Source organism: Chiloscyllium punctatum, chromosome 50, assembly GCF_047496795.1.
Source record: "Chiloscyllium punctatum isolate Juve2018m chromosome 50, sChiPun1.3, whole genome shotgun sequence".
Lineage (NCBI taxonomy): Eukaryota > Metazoa > Chordata > Chondrichthyes > Orectolobiformes > Hemiscylliidae > Chiloscyllium > Chiloscyllium punctatum.
Window position 1 is genome coordinate 37,138,789 of NC_092788.1, and position 26,208 is coordinate 37,164,996.

Consider the following 26,208-nt stretch of genomic DNA (forward strand, 5'->3'; position numbering starts at 1 on the left):
TAGAGAAGGTGTAGATGAGATTTATCAAGATGTTGCCTGGACTGGAAGGCGTGTCTTATGAAGAAAGGTTGAGGGAGCTGGGGCTTTGATCATTGCAGTGAAAGAGGATGAGAGTTTACTTGATAGCTTTGAGTAAGATGATGAGAGGCATAGATGGAATGGATAATGAAAGACGTTTCCCCACAAAATGCATAATTTTAAGGTGAATGGGGGAAGTTGTGGGGAGATGTCAGAGATGTTTTCTTTATAGATAGTGGTGGGTGCGTGGAATGCACTGCCAGTGGTGGTAGTAGATTCAGATCCATCAGGGACATCTAAGCAATTCTTGGATAGGCACATGAATGATAGTAAATGAAGGGCATGTTGGTTAGTTTGATCTTAGAGGAGGATAAAAGGTCGGAACAACATCGTGGCCAAAGGGCCTGTACTGTGCTGTACTGTTCGATATTCTATGGACGGAAATGAACATTTATATATTAGCAACATATAGATTGTCAAAATTGTATTAGCATACTTAAGAATAATGATAAATTTCATCTTGCTATTTGACTGTGCTATATGCAAAAATAAACAAGAATTGTTGCAGGGAAAAGTAATTAGGTTTTTCTAAATTTATAAGGCTGGGATTACACAGATCATTCAAATGAGCAAAAGTCATATTTTTAACAGTGCATGTTGCATCAGAAATAATGGATTCTTTAGTAGGTGTGTTGATTGGAAATAAAATGGATTTTTATATTACTTTATAGGTACGAGGGAAGATTGGATTAAATTCAAATATAAACTTCACTGTAGTTGTTAGCAAGATAAACTAAACCATATAATAATTATTGTCATGCAAATTCTTTAATAATTACTGTTAGAATCCTGAAAAAATGATATACTGTACCATTTTTCAAACAGTCAATAAATTAAATTGTGAACCTCAGTATACTTATTACCCAGACCAATTATTATGCAATTATTGTAATGGCAATGACTTAATAACTAATGCTAAAACCTAAACAGATACATTGGTTCAATACTTTGTAAGCATGTTGCTCTGAAATTGATTGGATATTTATTAAGATCGGTAAACTGAGGGATCAAATAGCTCGCTTGATAGAATTGAAGGGGAAAAAAAAGTGTTTATTGAACAGGATTGTTTTTGTTTAAAAATGCAGTTGATGCAAGAATAATATATTTTCCTCCATTGGTTTTCTTGTAGAGACATGTCCTTTTAAAAAAAATGTCATGAGTCAATGTTGACACTTGTGTCAGAGTCTGCAAAGCGGAGAGTAAGAGAGAAAGAATTTTTTTAAAAGGAGAAAAGAAAGGAACTGGCGAGAAGAGGAGTTCCAACTGTAGTGTCTCACTCTGCTAACATCTTATTGGGTGAACTGGAACGCAGACTAGTCAAGCAACAAGCTGACACAATCATATGCACAGAATCATAGCTTACAATGACTTAGACACCATCGTCACCATCCTTGTATGTCCTGTCCCACCGGCAGGACATGGATGTAACTGAAATGCTGGAACATGCAGGGTAATGGACTGAGATCTGCAGAATGTGATCAATGTGATTTATTTGACACGTCTCCAGAATATTAAACTCCAGTCCAATTTGAAAAGTTACGAGCGTCATCAGACTTTAACGACAAATGTCAGAAAAAGAAATTATCAGAAAGGTACAGCACAGTTTGAGCCCATTTGGCCAATCCTGAGTATGTGTTGGCTGTAAACACCCCAGGCTTTACAGCTTTTTGTACTCACCATTGAGAGCAACAATTTCAGACTGTACTCTGCCCTCTATGCTTTTATAATCTGTTTTTAACATATTTCTTTGACAGCTGCACACCTTGTTTCCTTGTTTCTTTCCCAGCCCGAATTCTATCCCCCATGACCTTGGGGGGGGGGGGGGGGGGGGGTCGACCATTTCTGCTGTTTAATCTCTCCTGCCTTCGGCGGTGTGACAGAGTGTCTTGATGTCCTTGTCTCACCCCCACCTTGCTCACAACCTGTTACATTTCTGATGGTTCCTAGACCTCTGTAACTATCACTGCGCCCCCTGGGTCAATGGCACGAGTTTTGAATTCTCTTCCTCCTGAGATAAATCAGAAATCTTTCCGGTTGCAGTTTCCCCCTGATTTTATTTTGAAAAGCAGAGCATTTGTGTCAGAGTCATTTGTGACCCTCCCACAGATGTGTAACGTTACTGGATTGGCTATGCTAACATGGTCGCAGTGTGCAATTTAGGTGGGTTGGGCTAGCCATGGTTAATGTGGGGATATGGGGGTAGGGTGGGTGAGCAGGTCATTGCAGACACGATGGGCAGAATAGACTCTTTCTGCACCCACTAGATTCTGTGATTCTAACTAGTTGCGAGTGTTGTCCCATTTTCCTCATGCCAGGTTCATTCAACTCACACATATGATTCTGTGGGTGCTCACTCACTCCTTCCCTTCAGTTTTACATCAATTTCACACTGTATGTGAGGGTGGGAATGGATTTGTAAATATAAATACTCCAACCGAAACCTGTCACAGGTCAGGAGCTGTTTCCGCTCCTTTCATCACTCACAAGGAACAGGAAAGTAAAGGTTCAGTCACAAATCCTAAAGGAACATAGCGGTTATAATCACCAGGAAAGGCTGAACAGCTCAAAACGCTTTTCTCAAGAAAAGAGGAGGCTCAGAGACAGCCTGGTACAAGTAGAAAGCTTTGTGTTTGTGTTTTCAGAGATTTGTGGTTGAAGTCATTGGGTTGGAAGCATGCTTCATTGCACTAGATCATCAAAGGTGCTATCTAAATGTGCATCTTTCTATCTATCTATCTGAGTTAACAATCAGATGGACAGGTCATTGTCTGAGTATCTTACCAAATCCCTGATTGAATCTGCCTCCCCCCACAATCTCAGGTGCCTCACCACTCACTGTGTCACGGAGAAACTCTGCCGTTACAATGAGAACTGTCTTTGCTGTCACCTCTCCTCGTGTTTCCGCCTCATCCCCACTTCCCTTCATTAAATCCCAGCTGCCTCTAGTCCACCCACATGGACATGTTGAAGAGCATGACAGGAGAAAGGATTGAAACCGAGAGTTCAATAGCCCGAATGAAAGTGGAAGAAGGAAATAAACGGGGATTGTGGATCCCAGGGGATACAGACTCAGTGATTCATCCTGCCCCCGAGACTCCAGCGGGTTCACGCTGGGTAGGAGCTGTTCACCCCTCTGTGTGACAAGGGATTTGCGGCGTCTTCAACACGATTGAGAGCCCAGTGAGTGCTCACAGGGAAGTGGTCAACCCTCTGATCCGTGTGGACTGCAGGATTCTGATTCTGATGTTACTGTCCATCAGAGTCAGGAGTGGACCTTGTACATGATGACACTGCTGGAGGATTGATGGTGTTGTTGTTAATCACATTAACTGGGCTGGAGGTGACTGAACTTACATTGCCACTTTCTGAACCTCAGGATGTCTCTCTGGGCAGTAAGTCTCCACAAACAGCAAAGTGACAATGAGCAGGGATCATCTGTTTTGATTTAAATTGTGATTGTAGCACGGCTGCTTCACAGCACCAGGCACAAGGTTGGAGTCCAGCCTTGTCCAACGGCTTGTGTGAAGTTCCCACATTCTCTCCAGGTGCTCTGGCTTCCTCCCACAGTCCAAAGATGTGCAGGTTAGGTGGATCAGTTGTGCTAAATTGTTCACAGGATCCAGGATTGTGCAGACTAGGTGGATGAGCCATAGGAAATGCAGGGTTACAGTGAGAGTGTGCTCTGGACGTGATGTTCTTTTGATGGTCGCTGGGGTCTGATGGGCCAATGCTCTCCTTCCACACTGTAGGGATTTTATTCTATGATTGAGGATAAAGGCTACACAGCAGGGTGTCCTTGGAGAAGGAGCATGTGGTGTGGATCAATGCCCTCAATGCCTTTAGATGGAGGTGGGCACCGCAGGGGATACAGTACTTTATCTCCACCCCTGCCCCCTCCCCACAACTCTACTTTGATTTAGTCCCTTCTCACTCTGTCACTTGTAATGGTTTGCTTGGCGCGTAATGGAGTTTGAGTAGCTGGAAAGTGACGGTGTCTGGGAATAAACAGGATTTTGTTTTACAGGAGGTTGAAAGCTTTAAAACTGTTATATTCAAACAGTTCAATTTATTTTCTTTAATTTTGCTTGCGGTGCAAAAAGCTCTTACAACGTTTTAAAACCAAAATTTACAAACCTTGTGTTAAAGATAAATGTTAAATAAAATCCATCAAACCATCCCTCACTGAAAACTGTTGTGGAAGTGCAATCTCCTGGAGAATTCCTGCCCCCTTCTTCCTACCCGGGCTCCATGACTATATACATACCTGGGAGATAGCAGCAGGAGGAGACCATTCAGCCTTTCAATCCTGCTCCACCATTCAATGGGAAACAGCTGACCATCCTGCTCAGTCTCCTGTTCCTGCTGCGTTCCAATCCCTTTTCATGACTTTACCTTGAAGAACTGTATCTAAGTCCTCCTTTGGCTTCACTGCCTTTTGTTCCAGTGACGTTGCTGTGTGGGTGTAGGCAGGGGTAATATGATGGTGCTCTTCCTGGAGGATGCACTCAGCATCCCTCATCATCCTGCAGTAACATCAACTGGGTTTCAGCAATGAGAGATAGAACCCATTTCCAGGATATGGGCATCACTGGCTCAGTCAGCCTGTATTCCCCATCTCTAGTTACCCTTCAGAAGATGGGAATCTCTGCTGTCTTGAACCATTCACAGTCCATTTGGCGCAGATAGACCGACAATGCTGGGAGAGAGTGTTGCAGGATTTTGGCCGAGTGATTCTCCATCTTTGGTTCTTCAAATGCTGGTTAACTTTATCACAATCTGCACATGATTTTGAGATTTCAGTCTGCAAATCTTCACTATCTAGCACCCTGAATAAAGGAATATGTACAGATTAGAAATTCAGAACAGACAATTCTAGTTTCTGTGGAATATCTATTTCCCCTTTCTTCTCCCAAAGCTGTAACCCTCCAGCCCACTTACTCTCTCCCACCATTCTGACTCTACTGCCCCTAATGTACACCCTCTACATTCTCATGGAGTTACTGATAAACAGATCCACGGCACCACTTCCCGTCCCTAGTTAGACTCTGCACCCTTTCTGGGTTCACTTCCTTTCCCTTCAGTTGCTGCAAGTCAATAATACAACAGCAGAATGAAACAAAATAAAACAGAAAGGGAGGTGGCAGATCCTGGACAGAAGAGGAACCTTCACTGGGAGAATGGGTCAGATTCTTCCTTGTTTCCCATTGGTCAATTCCCAGTGTTATGACAAGTTGCGAATGGAACTTGGTCCCATCTGGGTGTAGTGACACTTTGCACCCCCCCCCCCCCCCCAACTGATCAATACCATCGGCAGATGCATCCCTTCTCCAGCCAATCACAGTGTGAAATGCTTTCCACTAGTTAACCCAAAGAACATGCTCCAAAACCCGCCCACATTCTGTACATATACAGAATATACATATATTTCCCCACACACATGTGGTCCCTGCCTCAGGGACTGTGGGAGTTGTAGTCCCCATGAAGCCTCTAGAGACCTGTCCCTGGAAAGTGAAAGAAAGTGTGGGCTGGAGGGTGTTGTGTATAGGTTATCCATTCAGACACACAGGACATGTGGGCTGTCACTGGGATTTACTGAGACATCTGCTTAGACACCCGGACTTCTGACGTAAGGAATATACATTCAGCCAATTGTGGGGTGGGGAGGTTAATAATGGGCAGCAGATTTTAAGCAGAGGTGGCTCAGTGACTAGCACTGCTGCCTCACAGCATTAGGGACCCGGGTTTGAATCCAGCGTTAGGCAACTGTGTGGAGTATACACATTCTCCCCATGTCTGCATGGTTTTGTTCGATGCTCCAGTTTCCTTCCACAGTCCAAAGATGTGCAGGTTAGGTGGATTGGTCAGGCCAAATTGCTCATAGGGTCCATGCATGTGCTGGTTAGGCAATTAGCCACAGGAGATGCAGGGTTACAGGGAATGAGTGGGTCTGAATGGGATGCTCATCATAGGGTTGGTGTGGACTCGATGGATGAATACCCTGTTTCTGCACTATAGGGATTCTATTCTATTCTCATCAAGAAGAATGTACCTATCTCAATGTGTTGTGAAGCTGTGGAATTCCCTATTCAAAATGCGGTGGATGCCAAGACGTGAGCCAATTTAATGAAGAGATACAGATTTTTAATTTGCAATGGGTTGAAGTGTGAGAGAGAGCAGGCGGGAAAATCCAGCTGAGACCGATGTGAGCTCAATCATCACCGAATTAAATGGTGGAGCTGGTTCGAAGGGCTGCATTGCCTCTCCTGTGCCCAGGGCTTATCTTCATACGGTAATAACCAGAAAGATGAATCCAAAACTCACCACCTTCACCAAAGGAGATTTTCAGAAACAGCAGGATAGTCAGGTGGATTAGCGTTCCAAACTTAGGTAGTGAGGAAGTGTGTAGGAGATAATGGTTTTGCAATTTTAAACTGAGGGGAGACAGTGATTTATGGTTTTAGACTGTGTAGTACATTCACACCGTCCAGAATACTCTGTTGTGAATATCTATCCTGGACCTTTTTTACAAAGCCAAGGTCACTGACAATGAAACCAAAACACCCAGGAAACATCACCTCCCCTCGTAATCTGATAAAGACTTGTCACTAATCTGGTTGAATTTAGAACACAGATGGAAAGCGGAAGATTAAATCTAATCCCAAGATCCTGTGCTTAAACAAAGGAGACTACAATAGGATGAGGCAGGAGTTGGCTAATGCAGACTGGAAGCAAAGACTTTACTGTGGGACAGTTCTCAGACAGTGGAGGAATATCAAAGTAATTTTTCAAATTTCTCCGCAAAAATATATATCAGTGAAAAGGAAGGACCAGGAAAAGGAGTAATCTGCCATGTCGAAGGAAATAAGGGAGTCTATGAAATTGAAGTCGAAGGCATACAAATTGGCAAAGACCAAGGATAAATTCGGAGATTGGAAAAACTTCCAAGCTCAACAGAAAGTGTGATGGAATTGGGGATAAAAAGTGATGAGTAGCTATCCCCAGGGACAGAATAGCAGTTTACCCTGCTAGAGGGAAACCTATTGTATGGGGAACATATGGCCTCTGTAATTGTTGAAGCACTTAACTGTTACCATAGAGATAATCCTGATCAAGTTAAAAATCACAGCACACCCCAAAAGCTTGTACTTCCAAATAATCCTGTTGGACTATAACCTGGTGATGTGTGGTTTTTAACTTTGTCCACCCCACCCCAACACCGGCACCTGCACATCAGAATCCTGATAGATACCCCACTGAAACTGAAGCACCTGTCAGGTACTTGAGGGAGCCACGGGGGCGTGGGGGAGGGGTGTGTGGTTTAACAACAGAGTGCTGAACTGAACTAGACTTTTGAACTGCCGTTGCCATGGAGATAATATTGAGAGACAGTCTGTATTCAAAGTCACAAACCACAAAAGGTATAAGAAGGGGAGCTGTACATCGGACAGGCGGGGAGTTACCTGATGCTGCCTGGAGGTGTTTTGCATGTACACTATCCATGTACCTGCCATGTTTCATCAATAAAAGACTCAAAGAAGACCTCTCAGATTTCTGTGCCTAGTTATTCCTAGCCAGCAGGGTTCAGGAATATGAGCACACAGCAGTCAGTCTTCACAGTGGAGAACACAAAGAGCATGCCAGTAATTGATAAGGAGACTGAGGAATGTGAAGACCAAGAAACAACCATTATCACGAAAGAGTGAGAGCTGGGCAAGCTAATGGAGATAAAGATAAACAAGTCTCATTGCCCTGATGGAATACATCCCAGGATACCAACAGAGTTAGGGGGAAAATTAGCAAATGCACTTAGAGTTATAACGTCCTGCAGCAGAGACAGGCCCTTTGGCACAAACTGGCCCATGCCAATCAGATTGTCCATCCACACTAACCCCATTTCCCTGCACTTGGCCCATCTGCTTCTGAAACTTTCCTATCCATGTATTTGTCCAAATGTCTTTTACATGTTGTTAATATACCCACCTCAACCACTTCCACTGGCAGCTCATTCCATATACGTACCACCTTTGTGTAGAACAGTTGCCCCTCAGGTTCTCTTGTATTCTTTCTCCTCTACCTTTAACCTGATGCCCTCCAATCCTTGAGTCCCTGTGAAAAAGACCGAGTGCATTCACCTTACCCATGCCTCTCATGGTCTTATACACTTCTATAAAATATTCCCCCGCAGTTTCCTCTGCTAAATAAAAATGTCCTCACTTGTCCAACCTCTCCCTGTAACTCAGACCCCTGAGACCTGGCATCATCCTTGTAAATTTCTTCTTCACCTTTCCAGTTGAATAACTGAAACCTACACTGCACTCATCAAATTTCCCGTGTTTCCCCACGGCGCTGGAACCGATGTGACAACGCCAATGGATTACAATCAATGATCGATAATTCACTCCATTTCAACAATCCCATTTTCATAGCTTTTTCCATGATGCAGGAATCCTTTTGTCTTTCTGGTTTCATGGCTAATTGTCCTCATACAAAACCAATCTGTGGCTTACCTGTTCCAGGGAAATGTGCCATGATTGTTTAGACTTTCAAAAACCAATGAAATCTCTCTCCATCGTCCCCACACTTACATGGACTTCGCTGTCTCAGTACTTTTTCCAGTCACTCAGACATTTGAAATATTCACCCACGGACAGAATACACCACCTTTCCATCCAGATGAAAAGGTCAATGATATTCAGATCGGCATGGATCCAGTAACATGAAGTTCAATTTGAATTTCTCAACTGCAAATCCCCCCTTTCAATACTCTATAACAGAGAAAACAAAGTGCTGGAGATCCTCAGCAGGTCTGGCAGCATCTGAAATGGTAACAGATGCAGGAAACATTGCAGCCTTGAAGAAGTGTTGAGATGATCACACCAGGCACGTGCGCTTGATGACCATTATGGAGAAGATGGGGACAGGGATCCCTTTCTGGAAGGGCCTTGGTGAGACCACACCTGGAGTACTGTATACACCTTTGTTCCCCTTTTCCAAGGAAGGCTCTCCTGCTTATTGAGAGAGTGTAAAGGAGGATAACCAGATGAGTCCTGGGATGTGAAGATAGTTAAGGACTGCAGATGCTGGAAGTCAGAGTCTGTACAATATGGACCTGGGGAGGTGCAGGTCAGGCAACATCAGAGGAGCAGGAAGGTTGATGTTTTGGGTCGGGACCCTTTGTCAGTCTTGATAAATAGCCCTGACTGAAACGTCAACTTTCCAGCCCCATCGTATTCATGCTGGTCATCAAGCACCTATTTATGCTAGTCCCACGTTCTGGCACTCAGCGTGTAACCGATATTGCAGTGCCTGGTGTGATCATCTGAACACTTCTTCAAGGCTGCAATGTTTCCTGCATCTGTCATCATTTCAGACACTGACAGACTTGCTGAGGATCTCCAGCGCTTTTTGTTTTTATTGCAGATTTCCACCATTTTGCTGAAGCACAGAGTCATAGACATGTAAACAGCTCCAGATTTTGTTGACTCACCTTCCTGGGATGTCAGGACTGATGGATGAAGAGGGACTCAATCTTCGTTTAATCCTCCTTTCCTTTGGCTTTCTGAGCCGCTAACTACATCACTAATATTCTACCTCCCATTCCCTGTCCTGAATCTGACCCATATAAGCCTACACTTTCGTTCCCATCTCCCTGCCAGACGAGTTACAAACACACCAATCGAACTGGCAAAATCCCCCACCAGATTTGTCTCAGCTCTGCCCAGGGGTAACCGGTCAGGCTGGTACAGGTCCCACCCAGAAACAGTCCCAGTGCCTGAAGAATCATAACCCTTCTGCGGTACACCATTTCCCCAGTCACACATCCAGCAGATCTACCTTCTCATTCCTGCTCTCATTAGCACATGGCACTGGAAGTAAGTCTGACATTATTACATTTCAGGAGCTACATTTTAATGCATCTCTGCTCTCCCTATGTCCATCTTTCAGGCCCTCAGCCCTCTGTTTAGCAATGTCCTTGGTATCTGTGTGTTGCACGACCATGGACTGTTTACCCTCCAGCTCCAGAATGTCCTGCAGCCACTCCATGATATCATGGATCTTGGCACCAGGGAGATTACATCCCATCCTGGATTCTTGTCTGTGGGCACAGAAGTGCCTGGCTGTACCCCTGATTATTGAATCCCCTGTCACTATAGCCCTGCCACTCTCATTCCTCTTGTTCTGATCAGCAGAGCTCTTTGTGGTGTCATGAACCTGGCTGATGCTGATTTCCCGAGAAGCCACCCCACCCATTCCCGCCCTTACAGAATCCCAAGCGGTATACAGTATCTGTATGAGAAGGGGATAACAACAGGGGACTCCTGTACTCACTTCCTGAGCCTTTTACTTGATCTGATGTTCACCCATTCCCTTTCTGCCTGTGTAACCCTCACCTGCAGTGTGACTAACTCACTAAACGTGCTGTCCATAACATTCTCAGTATTGCAGATGCTCCACAGTGAGTCCACTCACAGCTCCAGCTCTGAAAGGCAGTTTCCCAGTAGCTGCAGATGGGAACCCTTCCTGCACAAATAGCCGTCAGGGACACTGGAAGCTGCCCTTATTTCCCACATTGTGCAAGAGGAACACACCACGGGTCTGAGGGCTCCTGTCACAACGTCTCTCTACATTCATCTAGTTACTCCCATTAAGAGAATTTAAATGAGTGAGTAACCTTCCTTCACTTCAAACATGTCCATTATAATATCAAAAAAAATCTTTACTTAAGCTGATATGTCATACTTTAAAAACTTAAATACTCCACAGGTATCACTGACAAATTGGCTATTCCCATTGGGACTGAATTTCTGAAAGGCCTGAATTAAAACGGAGTTTCAGCTTCACCTTCTCCCTGTCTCACCTCACTATTTACACCCAACTCCAGAACACTCTCATTGAGCCAAGCAGCCCTCACAGTGCAGCCCTGTCATTTTCATTGTCTGCTCACACCTACACTGCCCTCAGCCTCCTGTACTGTTCCAATGCATCTCAATGGGAGCTCAGACCAGCATTGCATCTTTCAATTCATCCCTTTGTAACCCCAGAGTCAAAATGGACTTTAGCAGTTTCTGAATGAACAGACAATTGTCAGAATCTGGAATGTTCCACCTGAAATGGTGCTGGAATTTGATTCCACGAGAAATTTGCAGAGAATTGGAAGTAGGGTGTTTACAGATTAACATTATAAAGTGGATGATTGAGACTAAATCTGACAGTTCCTGCAAAAAGGAGAGGTGGAATTTGGTTAAATCTGTGCTCTCTCTCATGCCAATACCTCCTTCCACAGCTGCAGGGCCAAGGATTGAACACATACCCCAAGGGTGATCCAACCATGACCTTGAACATCTTTCTGCTTTTGGCTTGACAAAAATATTGAAGATATTTTCCCACAGACAGAACAGACAAACCTTTCTCATTCCACAGTTAAATGCCAATGATATTCAGATCCTGAGGACTCCGCTGACTGTAGAACCTTGTTTTTTTGAGATCCCAGTCTCAATTATTCTCAATTAATATCCTATAAAATGAATTCACAAAACAAAGCTCACAGTCAGTGCAAGATGAATAGTGAAGACAAACACTTCTCTCGGTATGTGTTTGATGTGTAAATGCTCCTCTTCAAATCGCCTCGCCCCCACCCAGGAAGAGGACACGTGCATGCTCCTTGCTGTACCTTGCCCCAAATAACGATGGCGGCTATAACCCAGGACTTCTCACTACCTGAGGCCCAAGCCATCTTCCCCTTTGCTGCAAACGTGGGACCAAGAGTTTCTAATTCAGACTAACGACTTGCAGAGTGTAAATAAACCCTCCCAGTCTACACTGAAATTTCATCTGGTTTCTGCTGCCACTCTCCCCTTTCCTCCTCCTGCACACACCATGGGTTATCGTGGGTCCAGTGACCCTTCCTCAGAACAGATGACAGCTGGGAAAATTAGAATCCCTTCAGGAAACAGGCCCTTTGACCCAACAATTCCACACCCACCCTCCGAAGTTTATCCCACCCAGAGCCATTCTCCTACTCTATTACTCTCCATTTCCCCCGAACTAATGCACATCCCTGAACACTACAGGAACCTTAGCTGGGCCAATTCACCGAACCTACAGATCTTTGGACTAGAGGAGATAGGGGTTAAAGAGTAAATAATAGGTGGGGACAGAGCCCAAAGAGACACAGGAACATTTGGAAAGATAAAGGAGTGGGAAGTTGGAAAGCTGTTAATGGAGGAGACAGGAACCTTCCAGCATCTCAGTGGCGGTGGTGGAAATGGTGGCTGATGATCTACATTGTGCCTGCAAAAAAAGACCCTGAGCTTCCAGTTGCCTGCTCATTAACACACAAGACTGTTCCCTGTCCAATATCTCTGTCTCATGCTTACTGCAGTGTTCCAGTGAAGCTTGATGCAAGCTGGAAGAACACTTCAGAACATACCAAATGGCTTCCTATTTCAAGGACTGCAATTTCCCCTCACATATGGTTAACAATGCCCTCCAGTGTATCTCCTCCACTTCCCACACCACTGCCCTTGAACCCCACCCCTCCAAATGCAACAAAGATGGAATCCCACCATCCTCACCTTCCACCCAGATACAATGCATCATCCTCTGCTATTTCCACCATCAGATCCAACCACCTGAGATATATTTCCCCTCCCCACCCCTTTCAGCATTCCACAGAGACCATACCTTCTGTGACTTCCACGTTAGATCCACGGTCCCCACCAACCCACCCTCCACCCCAAGCACCTTCGCTTGCCACTGCAAGAGGTGGAAAACCTGTGCCCACACCTTCCCTTTAAATCCATCCAAGGCACCACTGGATCCTCCCACATCCAGCAGAGATTTCCCTGCCCACCCAAACACCTCACCTATTGTGTCCCTTACTCTCAGGATGCCAAATTTTGGAATATTTCAGGGAACATTTCTGGGACACATGCACCAACCAACCCCACCGCCCTGTGATCGACCATTTCGCCTACCCCCCACCCCATCCGCCACCACGCTGACAAGGACATGCAAGTCCTCCATCCCCAAATCCGAGCCACCCGACACCTGGAGGAAGAACACCTCATCTTCCACTTTGGGAACTTTCAAACACATGGCATCAAGGTTTCCTCATCTCCCACTCCGCAACTTATCTCAGATTCAACCCTCCAACTCGGCACTGGCCTCTTGAACAGTCCTACCTGCCCATCTTCCTTCCCAATTATTCATTCCACCCTCTCACCACTACCCTCCATCTACAACCACCTATTGCCTCCGAGCTCGCTTCCCCCAACCCCAAGCACCACTCCCTATTTATCTCTCAGCCGTATTCCACCACCCACATTTCTGATGAAGTGCTGACATTCCCAATACGTCAATTCTCCTGCTCCTTGGATGCTGCCTGACCTGCTGTGCTTTTCCAGCAGCACACTTTAACAGAAGCTGGAAGAACGACACCTCATCTTCCACTTGGGGACCCTGCAACCCTCTGGCTTCAACATCAAATTCAATAATTTTAGGTCCTGAACTCTCCCACGTCCTCGTGTCTTTGCCCCCTACCCCACATACCAGGCCTTGTTGTTGCATAGCCTTCCAGTACACACTACCTATGGTTAGTCACTAACAGTCCCCATAAACAGCTATTCACCCTCCCCCCCGTCCGATCATTATTCACTCCTTTGTCCAACTGCTCCTATCTCTCTCTTTGGACTCTATCCCCACCTATCATTTACTCCTTAACCCCAACCTTCTGCATAAAAACAGACTTTTTTTTTTCTCAGTAACGTCAGTTCCTGAGGAAGCGTCACTGGATCGAAAATGCGAACTGATTTCTTTTCACAGATGCTGCCAGATCTGCTGAGCTTTTCCAGTACCTTCTGGTTGTTGTGTGTGATTTACAGCATCCGAAGTTCTTTTGGTTCTAGTTTACCCGGAGTATCTAATTCAGGTCCAGCAGACTGCAACAGTGTTTATCAACCTTCCCAGTCCACACTAACTCCATCTCTCTCCCAGTATCTGCTGTCTCTCCCACTCCTTCACATTCAGTCCCCCCTCACAGTGACACTGCACCTGCAAAGCTGATGGTCATGTGTTGGCCTGCTGAACCCACCCCTCATTCACTCCCATTGGTTGTAGGATCACGCCAACTCTCCTATTGGTCTGAAGCTATGTCAATCAGCCAGGCCCCATTGTGACCTGAGTGGTGGGATCCTCCCAGGTGCATCAGAGGCTGAGGGGTGACCTCATAGAGGTTTATAAAACCATGAGGGGCCTGGGTAGGATAAATAGACAAGGTCATTTCCCTGGGGTCCGGGAGTACAGAATGAGGGGGCATAGGTTTAAGGTGAGAGGGGAAGAATTTAAAATGGATCTGAGGGGCAATTTTTTTTCCCCACTGAGGTTGGTGCGTGTATGGAATCTTCTGTCAGGAAGTGGAGGATGTTGGTACAATTAAACCATTTGGCATTTGGATGGGTATATGAATAGGAAGGGTGTAGAGTGATATGTGCCAAGTGTTGGCAAATGGGTCTAGATTAGGTTGGGATATCTGGTCAGCATGGACCAGTTTAACCAAAGGGTTTATTTTCATGCTGTACATCTCGACGGCTCTGCCCTGTGATGGGCTTCATCATTCACAGTGAATGGGTCAGTATCACAGAACACAGGGACTGGAGGCTATTCAGCCCATTGGGGCTGTACTCTCTCCCTCTGGAGATGGTGCCAGTCTATCCCAACTCACCTCCCATTTGGACATAGCCCTCCAAATCCTTCCTTAAAAAAGTTACATTTCAAATTTGTTTTGACAATAACTACTGTATCTGCATCCAGCTGTCTTTTAAACTGTTCCAGATGCTAAGAACTTAGTGAGTGAAATAATCTTCACATTTTTCCTCTGCATTATTTGCCAGTTACCTGAAAATAGTTACTAAAAATTGTGACGTTAAAAATTTCTCACTCTGTCTCTCTGTAAATGAAATATCCTGGAAACAAATCAACTCCTGGTCGAAATCACTGCTTAACCTTCTCAGCTCCAAGGAGAATTGTCAGACCTTCTGCTAACTCTCCATAAAAGAGAAACCTATCTTAATTTTAAGTTATTAGTGCCATAGAGATGTACAGCACAGAAACAGACCCTTCAGTCCAACTTGTCCATGCTGACCAGATATCCTAAATTAATCTCGTCCCACATGCCAGCCCTTGGCCCATAGACTTCGAAACCTTTCCCAATCACATATCCAGTGAGATGGCTTTTAAATGTTCTAACTGTACCAGCCTCCACACTTTCTCTGGCAGCTCATTCCATACACGTGCCACGTTCAGCTTGAAACTTTGCCCCTAATATCCCTTTTCAATCTTTTCCCTCACTCCTGTGCTTTCTGGTTTTGGACTCACCGAAACAGGAATAAGACCCTGGCTGTTTACACTATCCATGCCCCTAACGATTTTATCAATCTCTATCGTCACCTCTCAGCATCCGATTCTCCAGTGAGAACAGCCTCAGTCTATTCAGCCTCTCCCTATAAGCTCAATCCCTCAACCCTGGCAACATCTTTGCATCTTTTCTGAATCCTTTCAAGTTTCACAATATCATTCCAATAGCAGGGAGACCAGGAATGAAAGCAGAATTCCAGAAGTGGCTGAATGAATGTCCCGTACAGCCGCAAAATGACGTCACAACACCTGTACTCAATGCACTGACCAGTAAAGGCAATTACACCAAACATTTACTTCACTACCCTGCCTATCTATGGTTCCACTTTGAAGGAACTATGAACCTGCACTCCAAGATCTCTTATTTCAGCAACACTCCCCAGGGCCTTCCCATTAAGTGTAGAAGTCCTGCCTTGATTTGCTTTTCCAAAATGCAGAACCTCACATATATCTAAATTAAACTGAATCTGCCACTCCTCAGCCCATTTGATCGGAGTCTCATTGTACTTTCTGGTAACCTTGCTGTCCATTGCACCTCCAATTTTGGTGTCTATTGTAAACCTACTAACCATAGCTCCTATATTCACATAGAAATCATTTATATAAATGGCAAAAAGCAGTGGACCCAGCACCCAATCTAACAGCATATTGCTCATCACAGGCTTCCAGTCCAAAAAGTACCCTCCACTATGACACTGACTGCTCAGTGAGGTTAGAGCTCATGGAATACAGGGAGATCTAACCATTTGGATACAGAACTGGCTCAAAGACAGAAGACAGAGGGTGGTGATGGAGGGTCGCTTTTCAGACTGGAGGCCTGTGACGAGTGGAGTGTTACAAGGTTCAGTGTTGGATCCACTACCTTTCATAATTTATATCAATGACTTGGATGTGAACATAGGAGGTTTAGTTAGTGAGATGACACCAAAACTGGAGGTGTAGTGGACAGTGAAAAAGGTTACCTCAGAGTACAATGGGATCTTGATCAGATGGGTGAATGGGCTGAGGAGTGGTATTTTGGGAAAGCAAATCTTATCAAGACGTATACACTTAATGATAAGGTCCTGAGGAGTGTTACTGAATAAAGAGAGCTTGGAGTGCAGGTAGATAGGATAGTGAAGGTGGCATTTGGTATGCTTTCCTTTATCGGACAAAGTATACAGTACAGGAGGTGAGGTCATGTTGTGGCTGTACAGGATATTGGTTCGGCCACTTTTGGAACGTTGCGTACAAATGTGGTCACCCTCCTATTGGAAGGATTTTGTGAAACTTGAAAGGGTTCAGGAAAGATTTACAAGAATGTTGCCAGGATTGGAGGATTTGAGCTAGGCTGGGGGGTTAAATAGAGGTTGAATAGATTGGGGCAGTTTTCCCTGCAGCGCCGGAAGCTGAGAGGTGATCTTATCGATGTATATGAAAACCTGAGGTGCATGGATAGGATAAATAGACAACGTCTTTTCCCTGGTATGGGGGATCCCAGCACGAGAGGGCATAGGTTTATGGTACGAGGGGAAAGACTTTAAAGAGACTTGAGAGAGAACGTTTTCACACAGAGGGTGCAACGTGCATGGAATGAGCTGCCAGAGGAAGTGGTAGAGTCCATTACGATTGCAACATTTAAAAGGCATCTTCATGTGTATATGAATAGGAAGGATACGGGCCGGGTGCTGACAGGTGGGACTAGATTGCATTGGGATATCTGATCAGCATGTACTGGTTGGACTGACGGGTCTCTGTTTCTGTGCTGTCCATCTATGACTCTTTGACCTTCCAGCCAATTCCGTATTCAAACAGCTAGTTCCGCCAGAATTCTATGGTATTGAACCTGCTAACCAGTGTGTTATGTGAAACCTTGTGTCTTTCTCAAGTCCAAGTTAATGATTTCAATGCCCAAAGCCATGCTGACTCTCCCTAATCATTTCTTGCTTTTCCAATGACATGTAAATCCTGTCCCTGAGAATCCCTTCCAACAAATTCTCTGCCACTGACTTCAGGCTCACCGGTTTATAGTTCCCTGGCTTTTCCTTACCACATCTCTCAAATAATGGCGCCAGTCTTCCAGCACCTCACTTGTGGTGTTTGATGATACAAATATCGCAGCGAGGGGCCCAGCAAAAGCTTTTCTAATTACCCACAAAGTTCTGGGATACACCTGATCAGATTCCAGGGATTAATCCACCTTTATGCATTTTAAGTCATCCAGTACCTCATCCTCTGTAACATGTACACTTGCCAAGTTATCACTATTTATTTCTCCAACTTCTCTAACTTTCATATCCCCTTTCAGTAAAATCTGACATGAAATACTTAGAATCTCTCCCACCTCCTGCTGTTCCATAGACAGTCTTGTTGATCTTTGAGGTTCGCTATTCTCTGCCTCCTTATTCTTTTGTCTTTAGTGTATTTGTAGATTCTCTTTGGTTTTTCCTTAAACCTATTTCCCAAAGCTATCTCATGTCCTCTTTTCTGCCTCCTGGTTTCCTGCGAGTATACTCCTACTGCCCTTATAGTCCTCTAGGGACTCACTCAAACCACATGGTCTGTACCTGCCATATCCTTTCTTCATTTTCTTGATCAGAGCTTCAATTTCTCAGATCACGCAGCATTCTCGACGCCTCCCAGCCTTGGCCTTAACGGGAACTTACTATCTGCGTACTCTCATTGCAGCAGGCCTATGGAGGCAATGGCAGATGATGACAGAGAAACAATCATTATCAGTAAAGAGGGAGTGTTGGGAAAGGGAACAACTCATCCTTATCTCTATAATTCCTCTCTAGCCTCAGAACTATCACTATCTCTGGGATCAAAAACATCTCAATCAATGCAACATCTTCCAATCTCAAATCTCCTCCAGTCTCAACACCCTCCCTATCTTTAATCTTGTCCACCCTCTCAAATCTCTGTGATATGCCTTTCTTTAATTCCAACCTTCAGGATAACCCATTTTTATTTCAGATTCCTGAACCCTGAGCTCCACAATGTCCCGCTTAACCTCTGTCACATTTTCCTCCAAAAAAAAACATTAATCAATCATGTATTCTAATATCACCTTCTCTGACCTGGTTTCTATTGTGGCTTGTCATATTCCTATATTATGCATCTGTGGTCGACATGACAGAAAACGTTTTTGTGGTCCATTGGGTTTATGCTGTAAAGAAACCTCCCAGCTCACTATTTTAATCCCATTTTCCAGCACTGAGCCCATAGACCTGTCAGCCTTGGCCTTGCAAGTATGTTCCTAAATATATCTGAAATGCCATCGGGATTTCTGTCTCTCACTCACTTCCAGACAGTGAGGTTTAGTGGGACTTTTGCTCTATGATATCACCCACAGGAACACAGAGCAGCTGGGTCTGTGCGAACCACAGATCGCCCACACATTGGGAAGGATGGCAGGGTCCCTGAGAGGGAGCACAGGAGAGTTACCAGGATGGTTCAAGGAATGGGGGATTTTAGTTGGAGAATTTGTGGGGCTTTTTTAACATTAATTACTCATGTGACATGTGTGTTGCTAATACACATCAAGAATAACCATCCACAATTAATGGACTCTCCTTTTCAACCTATCCCCTTTCTTGCGCTGTGGTAACCTTCAGGTTAACCACCACCGACATCTCTCTAATGAGAGAGCAGTCCTATGGTCTGGGAGGACAATGCTGACTTGATCTTTCACACAGAGATGCCACTGTCCCTCGAGGGTGGGGAGAGAGAATGCTGAAGGTGGTGGATGGGAAAACACTCAGGTACAGTGCTTTATCATGGAGGATGTTCAATTTCTTTAATATTGTTGCGCGGGGTGGGGGGGGGTGCACTGATGCAGGCAAGTGGAGAATGTTCCAACACAATCCTGATGTGTACCTTATAGAGAGCAAACAGACATTGGGGAATCAGCGGTTTGGAAAAACAGAGTATTATCCTTGTAGCAAAGGAAATTGTGGGGAGCTGTGACAGAGCGGTTTACAAAAGTTACACATTATAATAATAAACCTTACATGCGTCAGCTCATTATACAAGGATTACAGGACACATGTTGAAGATTTGGGAAGATCTATTGAGAGGATGGTTTGATTCAAAGGAGAACTTTTATGCAGCAAATGGTATTGATCTGGAACACAATACCCTCACACAATATGAATATCCAGGTCCTGAAGTATTGAGTAATTCTGTCAGAGTTTGGCGTTACAATGACTGAGATTCCCATCTGAATGTACACCTGTAATACAAGTTTGTAAAATCCGTCACTGTCAGTTCAAGTTTGAAACTTATACAATCCCCTCCTCCTGGCATAGGATGATAAGATTACTTACAGTGTGGAAACAGGCCTTTCAGCCCAACAAGTCCACACTGACGCGCAACCCACCCATTCCCCTACATTTACCCCTTTACCTAACAATATGGGCAATTTAGCATGGCCAATTCACCTGACCTGCACATCTTTGGACTGTGGGAGGAAACCGGAGCACCCAGAGGAAACCCACACAGACACGGGGAGAATGTGCAAACTCCACAGAGTCAGTCACCTGAGGCGGGAATTGTACCTGAGTCTCTGGCGCTGTGAGGCAGGAGTGCTAACCACTGTGCCACCATGCCGTCCTGACTGTACACATTACCGCTGGTGGAGGTCAGCAGGCAATTCAGGGGCAAATCTGTGTGGGTTTCTATGAGTTTCCACCTTGGGACTTCATGTGACTGAACATGAGACAGAATGATCCAAGATTCAGTCAGATATGGAGAGCAGGATTTGCTTCCTTTTCTTTCTTCTGTGCTGCCGCTGTGCCTCCACAATAAGACATGGGGTGTGAAAGGCCCATGCACCTTGATGGGCAAGTTGTCTCCATGCTCACCAAGGGGCAGCAAGCTCCTCCCAGTCATTAAACAGAGTATCCCTGAAAACATAGCAACTGAGCATGATTCCCACTGCCCAGTGCTCCCAGTAAATGTTTCAAATAATGAGGGGGGAAATCTAGAAAAGGCATAACAGGAATGTTCCAAGAGGATTATAAACAGTTTACAGAGAGATATTCACAGGAAAAGTGTGCAACAAGTTGGCAAATGGAGCATAACTTGGGATAAACTGTAGAAAGCTGCACCAGAAAGGGACGGGGGGGGGGGGTGGTGGGTGGGGAGGGGGGGAATGAGCAGGAAACACAAAGCTAGCACACAGTTACAACGTGGAATCAGGAAAGGGAATGGAATACTGTCCCTTATTTCAAAGAGTTTGCAATATAAGAGTTTGGAGTATATACCTTAGGGCAACTAAACAAATGGCGAGTGAGACCACATCTGGAGTAACATGAACAGATTTGGTCACTTTAGTTAACGAAACAGAGCAGTTTATTGGAGGCATTTGAGAGAAGATCCTTTTTGAAGGGATTATCCTGTAAATAAAGGCTGAACAAGTTGGGAAACTACTCACTGGACTTTGAGAGCTGATCTCTGAAACATACAGGATTCTGTCGAGGTTTGACAGGGTAAATATGGAGAGGATGTGTCCCATTACAGGCGAGTCTTGAACCAGATTCTGGATCAGTCGCGGAATCAAGGGCTCTGTTTCAGATTTGTCAAGTTAAAGGCAACACCGACACAGGTTAGGGTTTCAGTAGCAATGGAGCTGGGGTGAGAAGGAGACAAGCAACGTTTAAGAGATTGGAATTCCTGGTGTTTGTGATTGTATAGATGTTTGATCAGAAGGTCACCTTGGGGTCAGATATGAAAACAATATTGTGAAGAATGTAGTTCTGCCTCAGCCACCTCCCAATGAGAGGGAGGGACACAGCAGTAAGGAAAATGTATTTGGAATAACAACTGAAGGCAATGGGTTTAACAATTGCAGTGTTTCATTGGAGTGAATCGAGGCGTGGTAAGCAGTTTGATAACTGAGTAACAGTGGAGTAATGGAGAGGGATGATGGGGAGGGAGAGCTGGGCATCGTCAGTGTATATGTGAAACCTAATGCAGTGCTTTTGGGCGATGTTACCTCCTGGCAGTATGTAGGTGAGAAACAGGATGGACCAAGGATAGATCCTGGAGGGACACCAAATACAATGAATTCAGAAAGGAAAGGGAGAGTGGAGACGGAGCAGGATTTTCCAATGATGGTGAGGCCAAATATTAGGATTTAGCAGAATGGGAGAGAAGGACCTAACCAAAAAAGACAGACAGACAGATCATGGAACAATATCTGTGAATTGCAAGGTGGGGGTGCGGGGGGGTGACAAGCAGGAGGATTAGACAGAGATTTGGAATGTCCATGATTTAGCTACACTAGGGTAAATGGTCAAGATGACCTCTAATAAGGCTTGACAAAGGACTCGAGGAAATGCAAGTTTAGGACTAAAATGAGGAGCACCCTTGTGAGGCAGTTTGGCTTGGTGGGCGAGTGGAGAGGGAGGGAAGAAGCAGAGGCAGCAGATCGGATTATCTCAATGTTATTGACAGAGAAACTCCATGTGCTCCTCACTCTTGTTGTTGGAGGGGAGGATGGAGGAGACAGGATAATGGACAGTGTTTTTATGTCCAAAACAATAAACAAAACCTGTGATAGTGATTCTAAAAATAAGTGAACAAACCTGTCGTATTTATCATTTATCAAGAATATTAAAATATACAACTGAAGTTCAGGTTTGAATCACAAATCGGTAGAGGTTGGCTCTGAAGTCAAGAAAATGATAACTGGAATGAAGAATCTACTGTTTGCCATGGAACCATTGGGGATGTTTTTCTACCATTGACAATGTCCTTGAGGGAAAGAAACCCGACAGTGGCCCATCAAGTCACTCATTGTATTAATCACTACACAGTCTCAACAAAGGAATGAAACTGGATGGACCACATTACATCTACCAATGCACTAGCAAATACAACCACAAAATCAGCCCGCTTGACCCTGCAACTTCTGCCTCACTGTGGGCCAACAACAGCAGAACTGTACTCCAGCCCAATCTGAAATCTCATGGCCTGATATCCACCACTCAACCATTAACATAAAGCCAGGGGAATCAACCCTGGTTCAATGGTGAATGCAGGAGGGCATGCCAGGAGCAGTACAAAGCATACCTAAAAATGAGGTGCCAACCTGGTGCAGCTACCAAACCGGCATGCCAAACAGCACAAGCAACACCAAATAGAACTAAGTGATCCCATAACCAACAGATGAGATCGGAGTTCTGCAGTTCTGCCACACCTAGTCAAGAATAGTGATGGACAATTAAACAACTCACTGGAGGAAGCATCACAGATATCCCCACCCTTACAGATGGAGGGGTCTCACACATTCATGCAACAGATAAGAGGACAGCATTAGCAGCGATTTTCAGCCAGCAGTGCCAAGTGGATGAGCCTTCTCCATTGGTCCCTGACATCACAGATATGAATCGACTTGGCTGAAAACTCATTTCCAATCAGATCAAGAAATGGATAAGCAGTGTAAAGGTATGGGCCCTGCCAATATTCTGGCAATAATACTGTTGGCTGTGCTCCAGAAATTGCTGCCCACCAAGGCAAGTACTGCTCCAACACTGGCACCTACTGACTTTGTGGAACATTGCTCAGGCATGTTCCAACACAAAAACACAGGGCAGATCCAACTCAGCCAATTCCCCTCCATCAGCCCACACTCGCTCAGCAGTGAAGTGATGGAAGGTGTCATCAACACTGCTGTCAAGCAACTGCTCAGCAATAACCTGCTCAGCGATGCCCAGTTTGGGTTCTGCCAGGGCCACTCAGTTCCTGAGCTCGTTACAGACTTGATTCACAAATTGACAAACAGCTGAATGAGGTGAGGATGACAGGCCAGACCCCCTCCAAGACCACTATTTCAACTTCAGTGATATCACCTGACCTCACCACAGTCTCGGCTCATTTGCTGAAACTCTCATTCATTCCTTTTGTTAATCTAGATTTCATTGTCTAAACCCACTCCTGGCCAGCATCCCACATTCACCCTCCCAATAATCTCAAGAATATTGAAAACTCTACTGCCGATGTGCTCACTTGTACCAAAACTGATCATTGCTGATCAATCAAAAGACTCCCATTTGCAAGCAACAACAATTTACTTTCGCACCTTTGAATTAATTCCTGGCTGTAATCATTCCTATCTCCCTGCACCACACACCCTTTCATATCTCAATAACTCATTTTAGTTCAGACTCTCAATGATGTGTTTATTTTTGAGTTCACCTGTGAGACTGCTTCTACAGATTCCAAGGGAACATGGTGTGGAATCCCCACTCTGACTCTCTAAGATCTACTTTCTTCCTTTAAGGCATTCTTGAAAAACTGCTTATTTGGCAATCGTTTTGGTCACTGGACACAATATTCTCCAGCTGTAGCCTTATGTCAAAACTTCTCAATAATATTTTTGTGAAATTAAAACCATGATGATTTGTACAGATATCTTCTACTCTTCAATATCGCTGAGTGAATAATCTGTAATGACTCTTACCCAACCACGTTGTGGGAGCACCTTCACCACACAAACTGCAGCAGTACAAGGCAGTCAAACATCACCCTCTCCACAGGCAACAAGGCTTTGGCATTGATCACCGGTTTCTGTGGAAGGAGAAATACACAGTTGATGTTTCAGGGAGTGCAATATGAATTACAGGGAATGAAAATGGTGCAGAATTTGACTGTTAAATTGAAGGAAAATGCACTCGCTTATTGGAAAAAAGAATTCTTGACTGTCAAAGATATTGTGGAAAAAATAACCTGATAATCGAACATCATACGGTCAGGAGCCGGGCAGCAGTGGACAATTCATTTACATTCCTGAAGAAGGGCTTATGCCCAAAACGTTCATACGCCTGCTCTTCAGATGCTGCCTGGCCTGCTGTGTTTTTCCAGCTCTACATTTTTCAATTCATTTACAAAACAGCTGTGAAAGTAATAGTAAAATACCATACAGAGCAAAAATACAAATATGAGAGACTGAGGAAGCTAGATACTGAACAAGTGGACATCAGAGAACCCAGAGGTGAACCAGAGCAGAGTTCACTTTTATGATCCCACAGTCAAAGATGTCGAGCACAGAAATAGACTTTTTTCGGTCCAACCTATGCCAACCAGATATCCTAACCTAATCAACCTAAATTAAATCCTTTTTGCCACTTCTCAGCCCATTGGCCCATCTGATCAATATCCCACTGTAGTCGGAGATAACCTCCTTCATTGTCCACAATACCTCCAATTTTGGTGTCACCTGCAAACTTACTAACTATACGGCCTCTATTCACATCCAAATCATTTAAATGAATGACGAAACAAATCCAGAATAAAACTCCATTTCTCTGGGTTTGAATGTGCTCTGTGTAAATCCTGCCCTATGACTCTTTTTACCAGAGAAGGCTGTATATATATCCCTCTGAACTTTGCCCCCTACAAAGCTGGCGGCCGCGCACGTGTCCAGTGAATCATTGCCCCGAATAAAGATGGCGGCGCTCACTCGGGCCGATTACTCAACGAGGCATATTCCCGTTTGCTGCAAAAACGGAACTGTACGTTTCAAATTGGTATTTTCCGATGTGTACCAAATGATTGTAAAACCTCTCAGACCATACCAACACCATTTCCCTCCCGCTTCCTGCTGTTTATTTCTTTCCTTACCGACAGCTCTCCGCGCACACTGCGAGGATGATCACGTGATATAGTCTAGTCCCGCCCTCATTCACTGATTGGCCGGAGGACCAACTGCCCCGCCAGGTCCTCAAGCTCCTCCCCTGCCTTTCCATTGGTCTGCCGCTGACATCAATCACTTCTTCGGTCCAACCTGTCGATGCCAACCAGACATCCAAACCTAATCTATCTATATTAAATCCTATCTGCCTGTCCTCAGCCCATTGGCCCATCTGATCAATATCACACTATACTCATCATTCAGTTATGTTTAGTTTGGCAATGAAAAGGGATAGGTATGTGTCAAGGTGAAGACTTATCGATGGGGCAGTGGCAATTATAATGCGATTAAGCAGGAATTAAGATGCATAGGATGGAGTACCGAAATGCTGTGGATGCAGACAATGGAAATGTGGAGCTGGTTTAAGGAACAGATATTGCGTGTCCTTGATAGGTATGTCCCTGTCAGGCAGGGAGGAAGTGATAAGGTAAGGGAACCGTGATTTAGCACAGAAATTGCATCTCTTGTTAAGAAGAAGTAGGAGGATTATGTTTTGATGGGGCAAATGGTACAGATGTGGCGATGGAGACTTACAGATCATCTAGGAAGGATTTCAAGAGAGTTAAGAAGAACAAAGGGAGGACACGAGCAGTCTTTAGTGAATAGAATAAAGGAGAACCCTAAAGCTTTCTATAGGTATGTGAGGAATAAAGGATAGGGTCGGAATCGGGCCAAACAAACACAGAAGTGGGAAGTTGAGTGTGGACACTGTGGAAATCGGAGAGGTGCTAAACGAACATTTCTCATTGGTTTTCACTTAGGAAAATTAGAATATTGTAGATAATAATGAGGTAGAAGACGTTGGACTAGAAAGGATAGAGGTTAGTTACGAACAGGTGCTATCAATTCTGGAAGGATTGAAAGTAGACAAGTCCCCTGGGCTAGATGGGATTTATCTGTAGATTGTCTGGGAAGCTAGGGAGAAGATAGCAAATACTTCGGCTTTGATATTGAGCTGTCATTGCCTACAAGTTCAGTACCAGAGGACTGGATGATTGCAAATGTTATGCCCTTGATCAAGGAGGGCAGTAGAGATGACC

General features: G+C 44.7%; 1 long non-coding RNA gene across 3 annotated transcripts; it reads right to left on the reverse strand.

Annotated features, from left to right (window-relative positions):
* Window positions 1–4,106: 4,106 nt before the first annotated feature.
* On the reverse strand, window positions 4,107–24,284 carry LOC140470134 (uncharacterized). Of its 3 annotated transcripts, XR_011956392.1 has the most exons (5): window positions 24,205–24,284; window positions 23,939–24,045; window positions 18,039–18,164; window positions 8,098–8,184; window positions 4,107–4,904 (listed from the first exon to the last, which is right to left on the reverse strand). It is a non-coding gene; the product is annotated as an uncharacterized lncRNA (long non-coding RNA). The 3 variants fall into 3 exon arrangements; XR_011956393.1 differs by lacking the exon at window positions 18,039–18,164; XR_011956394.1 differs by lacking the exons at window positions 8,098–8,184; window positions 18,039–18,164 and adding an exon at window positions 19,618–19,705.
* Between the last annotated feature and the right edge of the window lie 1,924 nt (window positions 24,285–26,208).